Source organism: Ambystoma mexicanum, chromosome 2p (assembly GCF_040938575.1).
Source record: "Ambystoma mexicanum isolate Mex_15411 chromosome 2p, UKY_AmexF1_1, whole genome shotgun sequence".
Taxonomy (NCBI): domain Eukaryota; kingdom Metazoa; phylum Chordata; class Amphibia; order Caudata; family Ambystomatidae; genus Ambystoma; species Ambystoma mexicanum.
The window spans coordinates 594,414,128-594,437,268 of NC_090923.1; the positions used below are offsets into that span (position 1 = coordinate 594,414,128).

General features: G+C 53.5%; 1 protein-coding gene across 3 annotated transcripts in view; it reads right to left on the bottom strand.

Moving 5' to 3' along the window:
- The window catches only part of DCAF1 (DDB1 and CUL4 associated factor 1), a 1,932,496-nt gene that overhangs the window by 717,945 nt on the left and 1,191,410 nt on the right, over positions 1 to 23,141 (bottom strand). The window lies entirely within an intron of this gene.

Consider the following 23,141-nt stretch of genomic DNA (forward strand, 5'->3'; position numbering starts at 1 on the left):
AGCTACTAAAGACATTTGTGGCTAAAATCATCCTGACCAAGACAATTATTATTGCTATTGACGAACTGAAGAAGTATTCAAGGAAGGAAAGGAACATTCTATTTTGTAAGTTAGAACATTCTGATAACAAATTGAAGTGGAGTTGGAACTTTTGTTGACAAAGTGGAACTATATTAACTGGAGTTGGAAGGTTATATAAGCAAATGGAAGTGGAATCAAACTGTGGTTGAACATTATTGCAAATCGGGATTTCCTCGTTTTCTTTTCTTGAATTGTGAAACAAAACCACACTTAAAATTGGGGAAGGGAGATTTGCCCAATTTACAAAGAGAAACTGGTGATATTTCAAATTCAATCATTATTGTTTGTTGAGAACGGTTACAAGTTCTTGTTTATTTTCTGTATGTACAAGTGTGAGGGACAGATATCCATTGTTAGAGTGTGTCCTTTAGTTTCTTTTAGGCAGGGAAATCGTCAGGGTGGTATTTATCGAACCTTATCTTACAAAAAACAAAAAAGTGTTGAGAAATCTTTACAAAGTTGTATGCCTCACGTTTCTGACCGATCACACTTGCCAAGCACTGCCACGAGGAAGATGCCTCACTTCTTGATTTGGGTCGCAGACCCCTATCTGGTAGTCAGTGGTTTTCGTTAGGTCACTGTGCCGGGGAGGCGTTCCTCTGATGCAAGACCCTCTTGCCACCTGCCTCACATCCCTGCGGGCCTCCCGAACTTCCCAGTACATGTCACTGGGATTGGGTATCGCTCCGGTCCTTCTAGTGATCGGGCATCTTGATGGCAGCACCGGTGTGCAGTCAAAATATCGAAAAAGAAATGTCGAAAGACAAAAAAATTGAAAACGGAGCGAAAAAAAAAAAGTCAAATATTTATTCTTTTCTTTTTCTGGCTCTCGCATGTAAAAAAAAAAAGGTAAAAAAAAAGGAACAAAAATAAAAAAGGCTGGTTGGGGGGAAACCCCCCCCCCCCATTTCGAATAAAAAACGTAATAAAAAAGAAATTCTACTTTTTTTTTTTTTTCGACATTTTGACTTTCAACCTTTTTGTTTTCGATTTTTTCACCATAAACCGGCAGCACCACCATTGCTTCTGCCTCGGTCCAGGGGCTGCTTGGCTTCTCTACTTCGCAGTCTCGACGCTGTGACCAGAGTGGCCCGCAACAGAGATGTTGATTGCACTTTTAGTTGTTAGTGCATCCATGGAAACGGGGGCCATTTTGTCTGGCCTCGATGGTGCTTCAGCACACGTGGCTGGAGCTGCAGACAAAGAGGAACACGTGGATGTTCAGAATACAAGATGCACAGCTGATTTAGCCCTCAGCTGATTGGTGATGCTTCGTGCTCGCAGCGGAGCTGCAAAGAGCACCGAGCTGGGAAGGCCGTCAGGAAAAGCCTCCGGTGCTCTTTGCAGCTCTTCGCTGCTCGTCTACCGTCTGCCCCAAACCTATGCCGCATCCGGAAGGTAAGAAGCACAACCACTGCGATCTACCTACTAATCCATGCTCTACCGCAAGGCGCTTTAGACTATGTGCCCGTACTCTGCAAGCCACCATCATATCACAGCCCATCCCCACAAGCACCCGTAATACAAGGCTATCCTCACGTACCATGCAACCCGCTCTATTTTCCAATAAGGCCAGACTCCTCCGCCCAACTTCTAAGCCCACTGTCAATACAAGAACTGCCAATATAGCGGCCAAGGAAGTATTTTACCCCACTTACAAGTCTACTGCTTCCATACTGAATATGACTCTTATAGCCGTCCACCACCACTGAAAATGAGCCCCCCAGTGTAAAATCTGTGATGTGCAATTCTCCTACCACTATTTTGAATGCTACTATTCCAAATGCTATTTCACATGTGCCCACGGCCACTGAAAATGAGCCCCCCAGTGTAAAATCTGTGATGTGCAATTCTTCTACCACTATTTTGGATGCTACTATGCCAAATGCTATTTCACATGTGCCCACCACCACTGAAAATGAGCCGCCCAGTGTAAAATGTGATGTGCAATTCTACCACTATTTTGAATGCCAAATGCTATTTCACATGTGCCCACCACCACTGAAAATGAGCCCCCCCCCAGTGTAAAATCTGTGATGTGCAATTCTTCTACCACTATTTTGAATGCTACTATGGCAAATGCCATTTCACATGTGCCCACCACCACTGAAAATGAGCCCCCCCATTGTAAAATCTGTGATGTGCAATTCTTCTACCACTATTTTGAATGCTACTATGGCAAATGCCATTTCACATGTGCCCACCACCACTGAAAATGAGCCCCCCAGTGTAAAATCTGTGATTTGCAACTCCCACAGCACTACCATGCCGTCCACCTCACACCCCCTGCCCACGAACGCCCCCACAGACGCTTCTGAACCCCATCTGAAATGCGCCATGATTAACGCTAGGTCCATCAATCCTCATGCTCTAGACATCCACAACCTCCTAACCACCCATTACCTAGACTTGCTCATGATCTCAGAAACCTGGTTACATGAGGCTTCCGGCCCTGCGCTCTCCCTTCGCCATACCCCCTGGCTATTCTATCACCAGACAAGATCGCCTCTATAAAGGTGGGGGTGTAGCAATTATTGCCAGAGATTGCCTCTCTATCGGAAAGGTAGAGAAGGAACAAGTTACTTACCTGTAACTGTTGTTCTCCAGCATGGGTCTGGCATGGATTCACATGCTCATGAATAAAGAATACATAGCAGTACACACATGCACAACCACGGGAGGTGGCAAAGGCTCAACATTAAGCATTACATGAAACCCAACATTAAGCACCTTACCTCCTCACCAGGCTCACCTCAGGCGAACAGGTTGCGCAGCACTGCTTGGCCGACCCTGGACTCCTCCCTGGAATCCCGATCGACGCAGTAGAATTTCGTGAAGGTGTGCGTCGACCTCCACGTAGCAGCCCTGCATATGTCCAGCAGGGGCACACCAGAAAGGAACGCCGTGGTGGCTGCGATCGCTCTGGTGGAATGGGCTCTCGGACGGCCAGGCAGCGGTCGGTTTGCCAACCGATGACAGTACATGATACAGCCGGAGAGCCATCTGGAAATGGAAGCCTTCGAGAGAGCCTTGACCTGATTGACAGGTCCAAAATTCACAAAGAGTTGTGACGTCTTCCGAAAACACTTCGTGCGGTCCACGTACAACTTCAGCGCTCTAGCCACATCCAGCGAGTGCAAAGTCCTCTCAGCCGGCGACGAAGGCGACGGGAAGAACACAGGCAACACCAAGGGTTCGTTGAGATGGAAGTCCGACGGTACCTTGGGCATGAAGGAGGGGTGCGTCCTGAGCACTACCCTCGTGTCGTGAAAAGTCAAGTACGGGGCCTTGCAGGAAAGGGCCTGGATCTCTCCCACCCGTCGTGCGGAGGTGATGGCCACAAGAAACGCTGTTTTCCACGACAGAAACTTCAACGGGGCCGAGTGCAGAGGCTCGAACGGAGGTCCCATGAGCTTGGTCAGCACCACGTTGAGCTCCCACGCCGGGGCCGGAGCCTTCACCGGCGGGAACGATCTGAACAGTCCCTTCATGAACTCTTTCACCAGACGATGAGACCACAAGGACGTCCGGCCCGTGGTTCTGGTGTATCGGGAGATCGCAGCAAGATGAATCTGGATGGACGCATGTGCCAGTCCAGCTTTGGCCAGCGTCAGCAGGTACGGCAGTACCTGGGGAGCCGTAATCCGTAGAGGGTTAATCTTCTGTGCGTGGCACCAGACAGAAAACCTCTTCCATTTGTGTCCGTAGCATTTAAGAGTCGAGGACGCCCTGGCCTTTGCAAGAACCTCTCTGCAGTCGGCCGGTATGTCGTATCCTTCAAACTCTAGCGCTGCAGGAGCCAGGCCTGCAAGTTCAGCGATTTCGGGTCGTGGTGGAGGATGGCGCCTCCTTCCCTGGAGAGTAGATCCGCGTCCACCGGCAGCTTGATTGGCGGGGACGCTGATAAGTCCAGAAGGTCCGGGAACCATATCTGCCTCGGCCACGCAGGTGCGACGAGGATCATCCTGCACCGTGACCTCTTGAGCTGGTTGACGAGCCGGATTAGCAGTGGCAAAGGAGGGAACGCGTAGAGGAACAGGCCCTCCCAGGGGAACGAGAAAGCATCCCCCATGCTCCTCGCCTGGGGAAACCTGCTGGCGAACCTCCGGCACTTGGAGTTCGTCGCCGTCGCGAACAGGTCGATCTGGGGTGTGCCCCACCATCGGAAGAGGCGATCCACTAGATCCTGCCGTAGTTCCCACTCGTGGCACGAGCGCAGCTCCCTGCTGAGTGAGCCGGCGATAGTGTTTTTTATCCCTGCCAGATGAAACGGCACCAGAAACATCCTTTAGGCGACGGCCCAATGCCACAGGTCCTGCGCCTCCTTGGACAGTGCTGGGGACCTGGTTCCGCCATGTTTCCTGATGTAAAACATGGTGGTGGTGTTGTCGGTGAAGATCCTCACCACCTTGCCCTTGAGGGACGGAAGGAAGGACCTGAGGGCCCAGAAAACTGCACGGAGCTCCAGGACGTTGATATGGAGGGACTTCTCCGTCGGGAGCCAAAGGCCTCTCGCGTGCAGACCTTCGGTGTGCACTCCCCACCCTTCCAGGGAGGCATCCGTGGTCACTGTCTCCTGGTGGTCTGGAAGTCCATGCCCGCCGTCAGATGCGCGTGGGTGCCCCACCACCTGACCGCTCGGCGGAAACTCTCGTCGAGTGTGATCCTCTCCTCGAAGCCTCCCGTCATTTGGATCCAGCGCGCGTCCAGGAACTCCTGTAACGGGCGCATCCGCAGCCTGCACATGGGAATGAGGTAGATGCAAGAAGACATCATTCCGAGGAGGGACTTGATGGACCTCACCTCGGCCGCGTCGGAAACCAACATCCGCTGTGCCTTGCCCAGGATGGACCTGGTCCTTTCCTCCGACGGGGAGGCCAGAAGGGACACACTGTCGAGCTTCGCTCCCAGAAACAGTGCGTCTTGAGCGGGTACCAGGTGGGACTTGGCGTAGTTCACGGAGAATCCCAGGTCCGAGAGAAGTTGGACGGTCCATGCCGTGTGCTCCACGGCGAGCTCCCTCGTCTTGGCTCGGATGAGCCAGTCGTCCAGGTAGGGGTAGACGTGGATCCCCTCGCGGCGCAGCTGCGCCGCCACCGGTGCAAGGCACTTGGTAAATACCCTGGGTGCCGACCGTAGTCCGAAGGGGAGGGCTTTGAACTGGTAGTGACGCCCTTGGACCACAAACCTGAGGAATTTTCGGTGCCCCTTTAGGATGGGAATATGGAAGTAGGCATCCTCCAAATCCAACGACGACAGGAAGTCTCCTTCCTCCAGCTGACCCAGGACGTGCTGGAGGGTGACCATCGGGAACTTCTGCGCCTTGATGAACTTGTTCAGACGTCGCAGGTCTAGGATGGGGCGCCATCCTCCCGTCTTCTTCACGAGGAAGTATCTCGAGTAAACTCCGGAGCCCCGAAGCCTCTTTGGGACGAGTTCGATGGCGCCCTTCCTGAGCATCGCCTTTACCTCCTGGAGAAGCTGAGGGACGTGAAGCTCTTTCCTGGCCACGGGGGGGACGCGCGGGCACCTTCTTTGAAACTCGAGCGCGTGGCCCCGGGCTAAGGCGTCCAGCACCCAACGGTCGGTGGAGATGGACTCCCAAACGCTGACGAAGCTCGCCAGCCGGCCTCCCACCGGGGTGCTTCGGTGGGGGCCCGACCCCACGGCCAGTTCAATCCTGTTTCGACGAGGCTTTGCCGCCTTGACCTCCTTGGCGACGACGGCGGGGTCCGCCAGACTTGCCTCGTCCTCTGTAGGCCTCCTGAGACGACGAGCGGGCCGCTTGACGGTAGGTGGAGAAACCGCCGCCGGAACCTTTGGAGGCGCCCTTGCCTCCGCCGCTCCGAAAGGGCGGCCGTCGTTGCTGTAGAACCCCAAGGGCCCGGGCCGTCTCAGTGTCCGCTTTAATGGCCTGAAGGGAATCGTCCACTATTTTCCCAAACAGGTTGTTCCCATCGAACGGCATGTCCAGGACTCTGGTCTGTACGTCTTGACGGAAGTCCGTAGCCTTGAGCCATCCACGCCGCCTAAGGCACACGCCGTTGCCCAACTGGCGAAACCCAGTGTCGGCGATGTCCGTCGCAATAGTGATGGCGTGGTCCGACATCACCTCACCTTCCTGTAGGATCTCCAGGGCATCCGCTCTCTTGTCGTCCGGTAGGAAGTCCAGCAGGGGAGCCAGTTTGTACCATAGCTCCCTGTCGTAGCGGGCCACGATAGCCAAGGCGTTGGCTGCTTTAATCGTCATCGCTGCAGACGAGATGACCCTGCGTCCCATAGCGTCCAATTTCTTTCCCTCGCCGTCCGGTGGGGAAGTCGATGTGGAGGCCGCACCCCCCGCACTTTCTTCCTGGCCGCCGCGGAGACGACGGAGTCCGGGGTAGGCTGCGCCCAGAGGCACAGGGGGGCCGCGTCCGGGACCCGGTACTCTTCTAGCTGGCGTTGTGGAAGGGTTCTTGAGGAGGGCGAGGCCCTCATCCCAAATGTCGTCCAGTAGAGGCACCGCGAGGACCGTCTTCCTCTTGGCCTCGCGCCGTTGATAAAGGAATCCTTCCTTTTTCTTCTCCTCAGGGCAGAGTTGGAAAAGCTCGGATGCCCTGGCGATCATGGAGTGGAACGATCCAATCTCGTCGGGCGGAGAAGCCCTGGTGGGAGGTGACGACGGTAGATCCTCGTCGTATACCTCGTCGTCCGTACCCGTTGCTGCCGTGTCAGTCCCCGTATCATCCCCTCGGGTGGACGGGGAGGAGGGCTGGACGGGTCGCGATGGCTGAAAAGGAGGTGGAGGGTGAATCCTTCTTTTCTTGGGTGGGGGAACACCAGAAGGTCCCGGTTCAGGATCCCCCGACGGGAGAGGTTCCTCCGTCGGCAACGGTAGTCTCGTCCTTATCTCTGAGCATAAGGACTGTATAGCCAACAATATGGCCGCCGAGTTGTCTTGCGGCGCTGGCAGAGGGGAATCCGACGGGCGATCATGGGCCCCGTCGGCACCCTCGACGATGTCGTCGTCACCTGCGTCGGGATCCATCCCGACGGGCCGGTCTTCATCCACGCCAAGGCCGTGGCTTAAGACCTCGATCAGCTCTTCCGAGGTTGAAGCCGAATCTACGACGACGCCCTGCCCCCCCCTTTTTCTTCCCCGCCGGGGATTTCACGAGGGTCCTATCGATGGGCACAAAAGAGGACTCCCTCCGAGGTGGCAGGGAGACTCTGAGCCCCGAAGTCGCCACCACTGGTGTAGCCTCCACAGGCTGAGCCAGGGCCGCCGCGACAGTATCGATAGAGGGCTTGGCCGGATGGATTAAGACCTTCACCACCTTAGGTGCGCTCACCGCCTTATCCTTGAGGGGGGGGTGGACACTGCCTCGCTCCCCCTCCGATGGGGTCTTCGAGCTCGACCGGGGCCTCTCCAGGAGCTTCGCCGGGTGCTCGCCCTTCCTCTTACCCGACCCAGAGCGTTGGCTTGTGGCTGAAGGTGCCGGGGAGGGTGCGCCCTGCCTGGCCCCCGTAGAGCCCGACCGTTCGGCGCTCCCGGTGCCAGCGGACACGCGGTGCTTGGCCTTGTGTTGGACCTCCGTTGCCGGGGCGTCCTCAAAGGTCTTAGAAGACCGCTCGGATTTCTTCCTCTTCTTCTCGCCTGACGGGCTCTTCCCTTCCAGCCAGTTGGCGAGGCGTTGATGGCGGTCCTTCATGGTCCGCTCCGACATATTGCCGCAAAATGCACAGTCCTTCTCCACGTGCGTCTTGTCCTCATGCAGGCAGTAGAGACAAAAGGAGTGTTCGTCCTCCTTAAAGACGTTCTGCAGCTGGCATCCAGGGCAGATCCTGAACAGCTTTCCGGGCGTCGAGCTTCCCTTCTCCTGGGCCATGTCCGGGCCTGAGAAGCTTCTGGAGTCCTCCAAAACGTAGCACGACGAAATCTTCACCCTTGAGGGGCGCAGACGAATCCGACACGGGTCCCCGTTGATCGGATGGAGAGTCGGTGGAGCTTGAGGCTCTTTTGACCGGAAAAAACGAAGTTTTTGAGAAAAAACATGAAAAAATAGCACTAACGCTCGAGAGCAATAGCACGAGGATCCCAACACATGAACGTGCGGTAAAAATCTGAAGATGGCTGCCAGAGGCGGTGCTTAGGTAGAGGGCAGTCATTGGCTGTGGTCAGTATGACGCAGAGACCAGTGATTGGTTATTACTACGAAAGACAGATCAGAAACGAAACTGATACTGTTTTTTTTTTTTTTCCTTTACCGAGGATTCCCAGCCTGACGACGGGGAATATTCATGAGCATGTGAATCCATGCCAGACCCCATGCTGGAGAAATCCCTGCACAACAACAGCAACTACCTCCAAAGTATAAATAACCCTCTCTCCCCACTGCACCATTACTGTGCACTCTATCTACCACCCTCCAGGCCCAACAGGAGACTTTCAAGCCTCTCTCATTCACCTCCTCTCTGACAACCTCAAAAAACAGTCTAAAGCCATTCTCCTTGGGGATGTCAACCTAGGTCTCCAGGATAGTAAGGACCTAGCAGCAAAATCCCTTGACTCAGCCCTTAAGGCTTTGGGCTACAAGAACACCATCTTTAGCCCAACTCACACCCAGGGCAGAACTCGGGACTGGATCGCACAGCATACCTGCCCACTCATCACCGGAAACACTCCCAGCCCATGGTCTGACCAAAACATCACCTTTAGCATCCTCACCACTAGCTCCCCCGCCTCAACCCCTCCCACTATGCCCCGCCAGAAACTCCCGCCAGTTCACAAAGGAAAGGCTACTGCCCTTCCTCCAAGGGCCAGCCTTCAGACCACCTTTCTCTTCAGACCCAGAAGCACTCGCAACAGCATATGATGCTGCCATCAAAGCAGCTATCAACTCCATTGCCCCTCTCAAACCCCGCAAATCCAAACCCACTACCCACTCCAACTCACGGTTCACCTGGGACCTCCTTACTCTCTGCACTGAGAAAAAGGCTGCACTCACACAGTGGCAAATGTCCCACACTGACAAAGATAAGATGATCTATAAAGCTCAATCCATCAAATACAAAAAGGCAATCACCCAAGCAAAGACCAAATCTTTTGAATCCATAATTTTGGAAGCCCAATCTAGCACAAAAGAAATCTTCGCTATTTTTTCGGAGCTCGAGACACCCACTGCCGCCCCCCAGAATTTCACTAAAGACAAAACCTGGTGTGATGACATAGAAAATGCCATGCAAACCAAATTGAGCCGCCTCAGAAACAAAATACGAGCCACCAAACAAGCCCTACCGAATAAACACATCCCTGTCCCACCACCTGCCCCGGACCCCCCCCAACCTTTCTCCTTCAAACCCATTCAGGAAAAAGACATCAACATAATGAGGAACATCAAACCCTCAAACTGTAAAGGGGATGCATGCCCAGCCCCCATTATCAAAGACTGCACTGAAGCGCTAGCTCCCTTCCCGACAGCCTTCGTTAATGCCTCCTTCACCACAGGAAAAGTTCCCACCTCCCTCAAGGAAGCTTGGGTCCGCCCTCTCTTAAAAAAACCAACTCTCAACCCTCCACCTCCCCCAACAACTACAGAGCTATTACCACTGTCCCATTCCTCCTCAAAATATTGGACAAAGCAGCCTACCTGCAGGTTCAGCACTTCATTGAAGAAAATAAACTCCTTGGACTCTGCCAATCTGGTTTCCGCCCCAGACACGGAACTGAAACCGCCCTTCTTGACCTGAAAAACCAGATGGACGACGCTAGAGACATGGGTAAACCAGCACTTCTACTCCTTGACTTATCCGCGGCCTTCGACCTCGTAGATCAGGACGTCCTATGCCACCACCTTTCCTCCACTGCCAAATTTTCCCCAGAGGCCACAGCATGGATTACTTCCTTCTTACAAGACAGAACCATGCAAGTATTCTCCGACCTAATCTCCGCCTCACCAACCATCATACTCTGTGGTGTGCCCCAAGGCTCCTGCCTCTCCCCCACCCTCTACAACATCTTCACACGACCCCTCTTCCTCATACTCGACGCTATGGGCATCTCCTACACCAACTACGCCGACGATACACAGATCCTCCTCACCCTCATTGGTAACTATGACACCGACTCCCTGACCCTCAGCAACCTATACAACACCATCCAAGCCTGGATGGCAGACAATGGACTATGCCTCAACTCTGACAAGACTGAACTCCTCCTGGTAGGTTCCCCCGACATGCTTAAAAAACCTAGACTCACAATTCAGCCACTTCACCATCGACACCATTAAAATTCCTGTCTCAGATTCTGTCAAAACTCTTGGAGTCTACCTGGATTCCAGCCTATCCATGGACAGACAAGTAAATGCAATAGCCTCCGCAGCTGCATATCATGCTAAACTTATCAACGCAGTCAGACCCTTTCTCTCCAAAGGGAACTGCACCAACATAGCCAGAGCCATCACCGGCTCTAGGCTAGACTACTGCAATGTACTCTTTCTAGGAACCTCCAATAACAATCTAGAGAGACTACAAGTCATACAAAACAATGCTCTCCGGGCAGCCCAAGGCATTGCCAAAAGAGAACACATTTCTGAAGCCAGGAAACTAGCCCACTGGCTCCCAATAAAGGAAATGATCGTCTTTAAAGCTCTGACACTGACCCACAAGTGCATTCACCTCACTGCTCCTGCCTACCTCTCAAAAAGAATCCACCCTGTCTCCACTACCAGGCCAACTAGATCACCGTATACCAACATGCTCTCTGTGCCACTAGTAAAAAAAAAAAAACCCAGAGCGGGTGGATCCAGTTTCCCCTATCTCGCACCCATTCACTGGAATGCCCTACCTCCTACAGTCCGAGGTGAGGCCTCCCTCACCACCTTCCGCAAAGCTATGAAAACCATCCTCTTCTCATAAGACCCCGCACATTAGCATGAATACTTACCACATGACCCAATGCATAAGCTGTAACACAATGACCAAGTGCAATGTCTAACAGCATTATGTTCTGTAATATCCATAATGTATCAACGATCGCTATTATGCCTGTACCTGTGTAACTAGGTTATTGCAAGTAACAGCACCTCAATGCCCTTGGGCTGCTTGCGCGCTATATAAATATAAATAAATAAATAAAATAAACCAGGACACCCTGGTTGCACTGTTTATCAGGAATGGCGGGGAGGTTGCTTCTTGCGTGACCTCTGGATTTCCATGACTTCTCGCCTGCGTCCGCCGCTCTGCTTGGTTCCTCTCTGGATGCAATTCAAAAACTCCTGGGTTAGTCGTGGGCTGAAGACAAATAGTCCTGTTTCTGTTTAATGGCACAGGCTCCACCCTGGTGCAATGTCAACACCTGCACCTGCAGATGGCATGTCAGTCCTTATTCCTCCTATGAGCCACCTCGTCCCATTGCTTGGGTCAGGCAAACCCTCATGGTTCTCAAATATCTTCTTTGTCCCAGTACGTTTGGTTATGTCAATCTCACACATGTTACAAAAGTACATGGACCTTCTCTCACTATAAGAGTATGCAATGGCAGTGGGGCCCAAGGACTGAAAGGGTGCATATGGCATTGGTGGAAGGTGGGTATACCACTTTCTCCCAAGGTGCTCTCCTTTGTCCCCATAGGGGAGGTCTCTTCCTATGAGATCCTCCTGCTGAGTAATAACCCCAGGGGGATTATAGGGTAGCGGCCTCACAACCCTTGCCTCATGGGAAGGGGCAACCCCTTGGGGAGAAGGGACTACATCTCGGGATTCGTCAGAGTAGCCATCGAGAGGTCCTGGAAGATCGTTATTTGGGCAGAGCGGAACTGCACCGAGCCATTCCTACTGCCCAACCCTAGGATGCGTTCTTTATCTTGGAAAAAGTGAATTTGGGTGAGGATATCTGGTGAGGTTTTTCTCCTTTCAATGGGTAGTGTACATCCGGTATGCACAGTCGATCATGATGGGTTCTGCTTGCTGCGCTGCGGGGTCCCGGTCCTTAAAGAACTCCTGAAGATATCGAACCAGGTCTTGGTCTGGGACTGTGGCTGGTATACCTCTGAATCTAAAGTTGTTCCTCATGGAACGATTCTGCACGCCCTCCTGTGTCAACACCAGGCTACCCCCCCATAGCCTCAAGTGCATCCACTCTGTTGGCAAGCTCAGAAATGTCAAAAGATTGCTTGCAGGTAACCTCTTCGAGCTCACCAGTGCTCTTTTCAGGTTCCGCCGCATGATTGTCCCGTGCAGTAACTTTGGTGGCTAAGCTGTGAATCCCCTCCTGAATATCCTTCTTAAGATCCACAAATAGGGTCTTTGGGTTGCCAATAGTTGTTAGGCATCCTCAGGGCGATCTCAGGGCTTCAGCTCATGTATTTGGAAGGTGGTCATTGTCTTGTGCTTCTTGGATCACTGCCACAGATATCGGGGACAAGACATCAGCAGATCTGGGTGTTTTAGAGTGCTTCACCATACTTGGTTGATTACCTGCACTCATTGAAGAGGTCTGTGCCAGCCACGCATTCCAAGAGCTATCAGGCTGTCGGGCCAGTTGCCCAAGTTTCCCCTTTCAGGCTGTGCAGACCAGACTGCATGGCTCCACTGCCTCCCAGAGAGCTAAGGGAGAAAAGGGGTGCCCAGGTCCTGCTCTCCCCGCCGCCAGCAGCCGGCCCCCACTACAGCAGGGCACTCACATGGAGGGTTAGGCGGCTACTCTGGGCCGGAGCGGCGCAGCCTGCCTCACTCCCAGCAATGCACCATAGGAATGGAGGGGGATGGGGGGGGGGGGGGAGGCCAAAAGCTTGCCAGCTCCATACAGTGCACCAACCTGCTGGCCTTCTCCATGTTGGCCTAGCAGCCCCTCCAGGTACATCTTCGCTGCAACTCCCTCACCATATGGGTAACCCAGAGGGCCATTCTCCTCCTTCGAGCCTCCATCACCAGCACCACAGACTGGCAGGCACCAACCGCTCCTTACTTGCTGGTGCCGTCAGGTGCAGGTCCTCCACACTGGGGCACAGCCTCCACTCCACTGCTTTGCCCTTCCACCTTGTCGACATGCAGAGCTGCGGATCAATTCAAGGGGAGGGCGGGTGTCCGCTCTCGCCCGCACCTCTGCAGTCAGGCTCTCTTTAGTCTCCCTTCTGCACCTTTTGGCCCCCAGGAACCTTCCATGCTAGGCCGGGAGGCCTCCTGTCATCATGGATCGACTCAGAAGGCAGCCGCCCATCATGCGTGCCAGACCATGCCCCAGGATTTCAGGATATATTTCCCAATGGGCAGTTACTAACCCTTAAGAAATTTTAAGAATTGGGGTAGTGTCTCTGCACTAGACATCTTACTTTACTTTAGGAGCCGCAATGTAATGAAAGAGCTTTTCAGAACTTTCCCAGCCCAGTCGGGACCCACACATTTTTTGCACTCTATCATAGAGACGGAAGGTGAGGGTAAGCTAACGTCAAACATATATGCCAAAATCATAGAGAAAACGGTGGGATGGTGAGTGTTAGACAGAAATATATGCAGTACCCTTTGGTAACACCACACACAATTAAGGCTACAAGTGACAGTACAATTTCACCTTTGGTACAAGCCTGTACTACACAGTTAAAGAGGTAGCAGTAGCAGAGCAGCCAGACTTATCTCAAGAGTAAGTGAGCAGTATCAAATAGTTACACAAAGGACAGCAATTACTATGATTCAGGCAAACACGGACTCAAGGTTTCTAAGTAAAAGAATATATATTTATTTACTCAACAGTTGTATAACATTTCACTATTATAAGCAAGTAAGAAATCACAATCAAATACACCACACCACTTCCCTTAAATACCAGACAAGTTAAGCTCACAAAATGAAGTGGGAGCAAAAGGGCCCTCCAGCAATTTAAAAGGGAAGGAAAGACAAAGTTATTAGAAACTAGGCAACCCAACAGGTAAGTACTCAGGGCAATTGAACAAGAGAAACTACAATGAGGAGATCAGCTAGAAAAGGCTTAGGGCCAAAATCAATGGGTCAAAAGTCTTTTGCTCAAGATCACACAGTTCAGGGTAGTTCGTGGTAAAGTTCGTGGCACAGATTCCAGACAAGGTTGGTTGGTAGAAAAGTTAGTTCAAAGGAGAAGAGAAGGACAAGCCCTCGGATTGGCAAAAGATTTAAAATACTTTTACCGCGGCTGAACGAAAAGGCCAACCGGATTTGCACAGTACCTTAAAATGGAGAGGGAGCTGTAGCAGAGGTGGACGTTCCTGGTGGTTCCTGCAGGCCCACAGGTCCTGAATCGACTGTCGGACTGACGAGAAGGAACAAGTTACTTACCTGTAACTGTTGTTCTCCAGCATGGGTCTGGCATGGATTCACATGCTCATGAATATTCCCCGTCGTCAGGCTGGGAATCCTCGGTAAAGAAAAAACCAGTATCAGTTTCGTTTCTGATCTGACTTTCGTAGTAATAACCAATCACTGGTCTCTGCGTCATACTGACCACAGCCAATGACTGCCCTCTACCTAAGCCCCACCTCTGGCAGCCATCTTCAGATTTGGAAGCACGTGAAGTGGCAGTATGACCAAGTGAAGAGCCGCAGAGGGGTAGGCGGGAGGGTTCGCATGTGAATCCATGCCAGACCCATGCTGGAGAACAACAGTTACAGGTAAGTAACTTGTTCCTTCTCCAGCATGGGGTCTGGCATGGATTCACATGCTCATGAATAAAGAATACATAGCAGTACACACATGCACAACCACGGGAGGTGGCAAAGGCTCAATATTAAGCATCACATCAAACTCAACATTAAGCATCTTACCTCCTCACCAGGCTCACCTCAGGCGAACAGGTTGCGCAGCACTGCTTGGCCGACCCTGGACTCCTCCCTGGAATCCCGGTCGACGCAGTAGAATTTCGTGAAGGTGTGCGTCGACCTCCACGTAGCAGCCCTGCATATGTCCAGCAGGGGCACACCAGATAGGAACGCCGTGGTAGCTGCGATCGCTCTGGTGGAATGGGCTCTCGGACGGCCAGGCAGCGGTCGGTTTGCCAACCGGTGACAGTACATGATACAGCCGGAGAGCCATCTGGAAATGGAAGCCTTCGAGAGAGCCTTCCCCTGATTGACAGGTCCGAAGTTCACAAAGAGTTGTGACGTCTTCCGAAAACACTTTGTGCGGTCCACGTAGAACTTCAGCGCTCTAGCCACATCCACCGAGTGCAAAGTCCTCTCAGCCGGCGACGAAGGCGACAGGAAGAACACAGGCAACACCAAGGGTTCGTTGAGATGGAAGTCCGACGGTACCTTGGGCATGAAGGAGGGGTGCGTCCTGAGCACTACCCTCGTGTCGTGAAAAGTCAAGTATGGGGCCTTGCAGGAAAGGGCCTGGATCTCTCCCACTCGTCGTGCGGAGGTGATGGCCACAAGAAACGCTGTTTTCCACGACAGAAATTTCAACGGAGCTGAGTGCAGAGGCTTGAACGGAGGTCCCATGAGCTTGGTCAGCACCACGTTGAGCTCCCACGCCGGGGCCGGAGCCTTCACCGGCGGGAACGATCTGAACAGTCCCTTCATGAACTCTTTCACCAGACGATGAGACCACAAGGACGTCCGCCCCGTGGTTCTGGTGTATCGGGAGATCGCAGCAAGATGAATCTTGATGGACGCGTGTGCCAGTCCAGCTTTGGCCAGCGTCAGCAGGTACGGCAGTACTTGGGGGGCCGTAATCCGTAGAGGGTTAATCTTCTGTGCGTGGCACCAGACAGAGAATCTCTTCCATTTGTGTCCGTAGCATTTAAGAGTCGAGGACGCCCTGGCCTTTGCAAGAACCTCTCTGCAGTCGGCCGGTATGTCGTATCCTCCAAACTCTAGCGCTGCAGGAGCCAGGCCTGCAGGTTCAGCGATTTCGGGTCGTGGTGGAGGGTGGCGCCTCCTTCTCTGGAGAGTAGATGCGCGTCCACCGGCAGCTTGATTGGCGGGGACGCCGACAAGTCCAGAAGGTCCGGGAACCATATCTGCCTCGGCCACGCAGGTGCGACGAGGATCATCCTGCACCGTGACCTCTTGAGCTGGTTGACGAGCCGGATTAGCAGTGGCAAAGGAGGGAACGCGTAGAGGAACAGGCCCTCCCAGGGGAACGAGAAAGCATCGCCCATGCTCCTCGCCTGGGGAAACCTGCTGGCGAACCTCCGGCACTTGGAGTTCGTCGCCGTCGCGAACAGGTCGATCTGGGGTGTGCCCCACCGTCGGAAGAGGCGATCCACTAGATCCTGCCGTAGCTCCCACTCGTGGCACGAGCGCAGCTCCCTGCTGAGTGAGTCGGCGATGGTGTTTTTTATCCCTGCCAGATGAAACGGCACCAGAAATATCCTTTGGGCGATGGCCCAATGCCACAGGTCCTGCGCCTCCTTGGACAGTGCTGGGGACCTGGTTCCGCCCTGTTTCCTGATGTAAAACATGGTGGTGGTGTTGTCGGTGAAGATCCTCACCACCTTGCCCTTGAGGGACGGAAGGAAGGACCTGAGGGCCCAAAACACTGCACGGAGCTCCAGGACGTTGATATGTAGGGATTTCTCCGTCGGGAGCCAAAGGCCTCTTGCGTGCAGATTTTCGGTGTGCGCTCCCCACCCTTCCAGGGAGGCATCCGTGGTCACTGTCTCCTGGTGGGCTGGGGTCTGGAAGTCCAAGCCCGCCGTCAGATGCGCGCGGGTGCCCCACCACCGGATCGCTCGTCGGAAACTCTCGTCGAGTGTGATCCTTTCCTCGAAGCTGCCCGTCGTTTGGATCCAGCGCGCGTCCAGGAACTCCTGTAACGGGCGCATCCGGAGCCTGCACATGGGAATGAGGTAGATGCAGGAAGACATCATTCCGAGGAGGGACTTGATGGACCTCACCTTGGCCGCGTCGGCCACCAACATCCGCTGCACCTTGCCCAGGATGGTCCTGGTCCTCTCCTCCGACGGGGAGGCCAGAAGGGACACTGTGTTGAGCCTCGCTCCCAGAAACAGGGCGTCTTGCGCGGGTACCAGGTGGGATTTGGCGTAGTTCACGGAGAATCCCAGGTCCGTGAGAAGTTGGACGGTCCTTGCCGTGTGAACCACGGCGAGCTCCCTCGTCTTGGCTCGGATGAGCCAGTCGTCCAGGTAGGGGTAGACGTGGACCCCCTCGCGGCGCAGCTGCGCCGCCACCGGTGCGAGGCACTTGGTGAATACCCTGGGTGCCGACCGTAGTCCGAAGGGGAGGGCTTTGAAATGGTAATGACGCCCTTGGACCACAAACCTGAGGAATTTTCGGTGCCCCTTTAGGATGGGAATATGGAAGTAGGCATCCTCCAAATCCAACAACGACAGGAAGTCTCCTTCCTCCAGCTGACCCAGGACGTGCTGGAGGGTGACCATCCGGAACTTCTGCGCCGTCGCAGGTCCAGGATGGGGCGCCATCCCCCGTCTTCTTCTTCACGAGGAAGTATCTCGAGTAGACTCCGGAGCCCCGAAGCCTCTTTGGGACGAGTTCGATGGCGCCCTTCCTGAGCATCGCTTTTACCTCCAGGAGAAGTTGAGGGACGTGAAGTTCTTTCCTGGCCACGGGGGGGACGCGCGGGCACCTTCTCTGGAACTCTAGCGCGTGGCCCCGGGCCAAGGCGTCCAGCACCCAACGGTCGGTGGAGATGGACTCCCACACGCTGACGAAGCTCGCCAGCCGGCCTCCCACCGGGGTGCTTCGGTGGGGGCCCGACCCCACGGCCGGTTCAATCCTGCTTCGACGAGGCTTTGCCGCCTTGACCTCCTTGGCGATGACGGCGTGGTCCGCCAGACTTGCCTCGTCCTCTGTAGGCCTCCTGAGACGACGAGCGGGCCGCTTGACGGTAGGTGGAGAAACCGCCGCCGGAACCTTTGGAGGCGCCCTTGCCTCCCCTGCTCCGAAAGGGCGTCCGTCGTTGTTGCAGAACTCCCAGGGCCCGGGCCGTCTCAGTGTCCGCTTTAATGGCCTGAAGGGAATCGTCCACTGTTTTCCCAAACAGGTTGTTCCCATCGAAGGGCATGTCCAGGACTCTGGTCTGAACGTCTTGACGGAAGTCCGTAGCCTTGAGCCATCCACGCCGCCTAAGGCAAACGCCGTTGCCCAACTGGCGGAACCCAGTGTCGGCGATGTCCGTCGCAACGGTAATGGCGTGGTCCGAAGCCACCTCACCTTCCTGCAGGATCTCCAGGGCCTCTGTCCTCTTGTCGTCCGGAGGAAGTCCAGCAGGGGAGCCAGTTTGTACCAGAGCTCCCTGTCGTAGCGGGCCACGATAGCCAAGGCGTTGGCCGCTTTAATCGTCGTCGCTGCCGACGAGATGACTCTGCGTCCCATAGCGTCCAATTTCTTTCCCTCACCGTCCGGTGGGGAAGTCGATGTGGAGGCCGCACCCCGCCCCCCCCCGCTTTCTTCCTGGCCGCCGCGGAGACGACGGAGTCCGGGGTAGGCTGCGCCCGGAGGCACAGGGGGGCCGTGTCCGGGACCCGGTGCTTCTTCTCGTACCGGTCTCTTCTAGCTGGCGTCGTGGAAGGGTTCTTGAGGAGGGTGAGGCCCTCATCCCAAATGTCATCCAATAGAGGCACTGAGAGGACCGTCTTCCTCTTGGCCTCGCGCCGCTGATAAAGGAAAACTTCCTTCTTCTCCTCAGGGAAGAGTTGAAAAAGCTCGGATGCCCTGGTGATCATGGAGTGGAACGATCCAATCTCGTCAGGCAGAGAAGCCCTGGTGGGAGGCGACGACGGTACATCCTCGTCGTATACCTCGTCGTCCGTACCCGTCGGTGCCGTGTCAGTCCCCGTATCATCCCCTCGGGTGGACGGGGAGGAGGGCTGGACGGGGCGCGACGGCTGAAAAGGAGGTGGAGGGTGGATCCTTCTTTTCTTGGGTGGGGGAACACCAGAAGGTCCCGGTTCTGGGTCCCCCGACGGGAGAGGTTCCTCCGTCGGCAACGGTAGTCTCGTCCTTATCTCTGAGCATAAGGACTGTATAGCCAACAAAATGGCCGCCGAGTTGTCTTGCGGTGCTGGCAGAGGGGAATCTGACGGGCGATCAGGATCCATCCCGACGGGCCGGTCTTCTTCCACGCCGAGGCCGTGGCTTAAGACCTCGACCAGTTCCTCCTCCGAGGTTGAAGCCGAATCTACGACGACGCCCTGCCCCCCCTTTCTCTTCCCCTCGGGCGAATTTCACGGGGGTCCTATCGATGGGCACAAAAGAGGACTCCCTCCGAGGTGGCAGGGAGACTCTGAGCCCCGAGGTCGCCACCACTGGTGTAGCCTGCACAGGCTGAGCCAGGGCCGCCGCGACAGTTTCGATAGAGGGCTTGGCCGGATGGATTAAGACCTTCACCACTTTAGGTGCGCTCACCGCCTTATCCTTGAGGGGGGGACACCGCCTCGCTCCCCCTCCGCCTTCGAGCTCGACCGGGGCCTCTCCAGGAGCTTCGCCGGGTACTCGGCCTTCCTCTTACCCGACCCAGAGCGTTGGCTCGTGGTTGATGGTGCCGGGGAGGGTGCGCCCTGCCTGGCGCCCGTAGAGCCGGACCGTTCGGCGCTCCCGGTGCCAGCGGACTCGCGGTGCTTGGCCTTATGTTGGACCCCCGTCGCCGGGGCGTCCTCAAAGGTCTTAGAAGACCGCTCAGATTTCTTCTTCTTCTCGCCGGACGGGCTCTTCCCTTCTAGCCAGTTGGCGAGACGTTGATGGCGGTCCTTCATGGTCCGCTCCGACATGTTGCCGCAAAACGCACAGTCCTTATCCACGTGCGTCTTGTCCTCATGTAGGCAGTAGAGACAAAAAGAGTGTTCGTCCTCCTTGAAGACGTTCTGCAGCTGGCATCCAGGGCAGACCCTGAACAGCTTTCCGGGCGTCGAGCTTCCCTTCTCCTGGGCCATGACCGGGCCTGAGAAACTTCTGGAGTCCTCCAAAAGCGTAGCTCGACAAAATCTTCACCCTTGAGGGGCGCAGACGAATCTGACACGGGTCCCCGTTGATCGGATAGAGAGTCGGTGGAGCTTGAGGCTCTTTTGACCGAAAAAACAAAGTTTTTGAGAAAAAACGTGAAAAAATAGCACTAACGCTCGAGAGCAATAGCACGAGGATCCCAACACATGAACGTGCGGTAAAAATCTGAAGATGGCTGCCAGAGGTGGGGCTTAGGTAGAGGGCAGTCATTGGCTGTGGTCAGTATGACGCAGAGACCAGTGATTGGTTATTACTACGAAAGTCAGATCAGAAACGAAACTGATACTGGTTTTTTCTTTACCGAGGATTCCCAGCCTGACGGGGAATATTCATGAGCATGTGAATCCATGCCAGACCCCATGCTGGAGAAGTAGGAAGACTGGAGGGTCCGGCGCCACACAGGGAAGAAACCAGCAGCAGAGCAAAACAATGAATAAAAGGTGCGCTCCTTAAAACCCAAGCAGAGTCAGACCTTCCTGGCTATCTGGCCCACTGTAGCTCTGTACAGCGAATTCGACCAGAGGAGGGGTCCTGGCTTGCAGTTTGGGCAAACTGGTTGGTCCCACCAGCTCAAGGGAAGAAGTTTTCAGGAGGATCTTCTCTGTCGTCGGATTCGGAGAGTCAGACCTGCAGCAGGGCTTCACCGGGCAGTTCAGTCGTGGAAGGGGTGCTCTTCTTCCAGTTCCTCATTGATTCTTTCGTTCCAGTGGCGACTATGCCTTTCCAGTCCCAGAGACCTGCTTTTTATGCAGTTTTCCCCCATTCATACAGCCTGGCTGTCAATCACATTGCAGGGTGTCTGTCCTGGCAAGGGCAGCCCCCTTAGCCAATCAAACAGGAGTGCGACTTGGGTTACCAATGGAACCCATGGCAGGGGCCCAAAGACCCCTCCCTCACATCCTGCCTACCTAGACTTTCAGGTGCCTTAAGGAGGGCTTCTGTGCAGAAGCCCGCGAAAAGACAGCAAATAAAAGAATCATCCCCGGTTTGGCGCGCAGAGAAAAACACAAGAAAGACTTTAACAAAAAGAAATGGCGAATAAACCCAGCTGGAACCAAAATAAAATGTATTTGGTCAAGACGGTTTATGTTCGAGGCTAATATAGTAGCCTAAAACATTACCACGTTTATATAAGATAATCGCGGTAGAAAAGTTAGGGTAGTTACCACTGCCACCAGCCAAGTCTTAATGTTAAGGGAGCGAAACAAGGCTCCAAGAGGCACAGACAAAAAGGGATAAGAGTTAACCCTTTCCAATACTCCATGTAAGATGGGGTGTAATGAGTCTATGGTTTAAAGTGACTACATAAAGTTAATGGCAACTTTACATGTTTCTGGGGGACAGTAGTCAGCCCCAGAAAAATGGAGTCAGTGGGAAGTCTCAAAGACAACCCTGTGTCACTGCACTGAAGGTGCTGTGTACCACACACAAAAAGTGGTGCTCATGGAGTAGGTGAGTAAAAACACACATGGCAAAACACATGTAAGAGTGGGGAAAAAGGCTCACACTCTTACCAGGTGAACAAAATAAATGCTAGAAATCCAGCAAAGCTGCTGAGGGACTCATTACGTAAGGGAAATTAGCCATTTATGAGAATTCTCCCTAACAGTGAGCAGATGCACACTGCAGATGGAAGGAATTATTGGGTCAGCCGATCCCAGATGGGGTCTGGAAATACTGTTGCGCACAAACTCGACAAATGTCCACCCATAGTAGATTGAAGCTCCCACAAATTAAATATTTGCATCCAATTTATTACACGCCGGTTGCGCGTCACAAATTTTACCCCGATGTTATGGAGAGCTGCGAGCGTTGTGTGCAAATGCAAGCAACCTTCCTACATTTAGCATGAGATTGCGCACCAGTGGTGAAATTCTGGGCCGAGGTATATCAGATACTCCAACAGGTTACTGGTGAATCAGTTGAAGTTTCTCCCCAGTTAGCGCTCCTGTGACCCACAAAGGAATTACCAGGGCAACTGAGGCACCTAGGAGGGATGCTGCTGGGATTGGCTAAATTACGCATTGCAATGACGTGGGGAAGGGCACCCCGCCTCTGAAGGGAGGCGGGATGAGGGATGTAGTATATTGTCTCGATATGAAAGTATATTATAGGGACACCGTGTCATTACATGCCACACCTAGAGACAGTTGGGGGCCCCCTACTGGAACAACCTAATTACTAGACCACCAGACTCCCTGATGGCTTCCTAAGAGGGGGGGAAACTTGAAGAACAGGCCCGGAAGCCATCTAGCTGGGAAGTAGGTGAGTGACAGGGCAAATTTGAGCATGATTAAGGGGCGTAAAACCAATAACCTGGATTGACTGTTTGCAATGTCGCTGAATTGCAGTGCTATGGACATGTTGTCTTTGTTTGGTTCTTTTCTTATAAAATATAATAAAGAATATATTTTAAAAAAAATACACACACAAACAAGGGTAGCCTACTATTAATAGCCCCTAGAAAAAGCAGGTTATAACATACCACCCCCACAGGATGTTAAATGGAAGGCCTAAGGCCAGGAACAGGTCTAGAACAGTTCAAACCACTACAGAGGGTGCAGGGCTGGGCTCACAAAGAGCATGTGTGCAAAGCTGCCTTGTATATAATGTATACAACTGTTGCTTGATTTTCTCTGATACCATTTGTTCATTTGTATGATATAGGCTAGCACTGTCTATCAATATTTTGTACTGCAACGCACAGCAATGTAACCTAAGCTGAACAATCCTCTTTTCCTTCTTCTGCGCCCTAATACCTGTGGGTCTGGTGTGAATTATAAATAAATAAACAAACGAACAATCAATTTTAGACGTGCCTCATGGCTCTCCTAAACAAAGAAAGGACCCCAAAACAAAATGGCTGACAGCAGAATTAAAAAAAAAATACCTTGGCACCCCATTGACCACCAACAAGTTACATTGGGCTAAAACGGCATGCACCCACAGTGAAGACAACACGTATTTACATCTGTCACCAATATAGTCCCTAAAACCAATGTAGGGTTATATAATCGCCATTGCGCCAAAATGGGGGCCCAGGCATCACCTCCCAGAAGCCTTCTGGGCTACCATGGGACCATATACTTAAAGAGATCAAAGGGGTTGGAATGGCAGGGAGACTTTA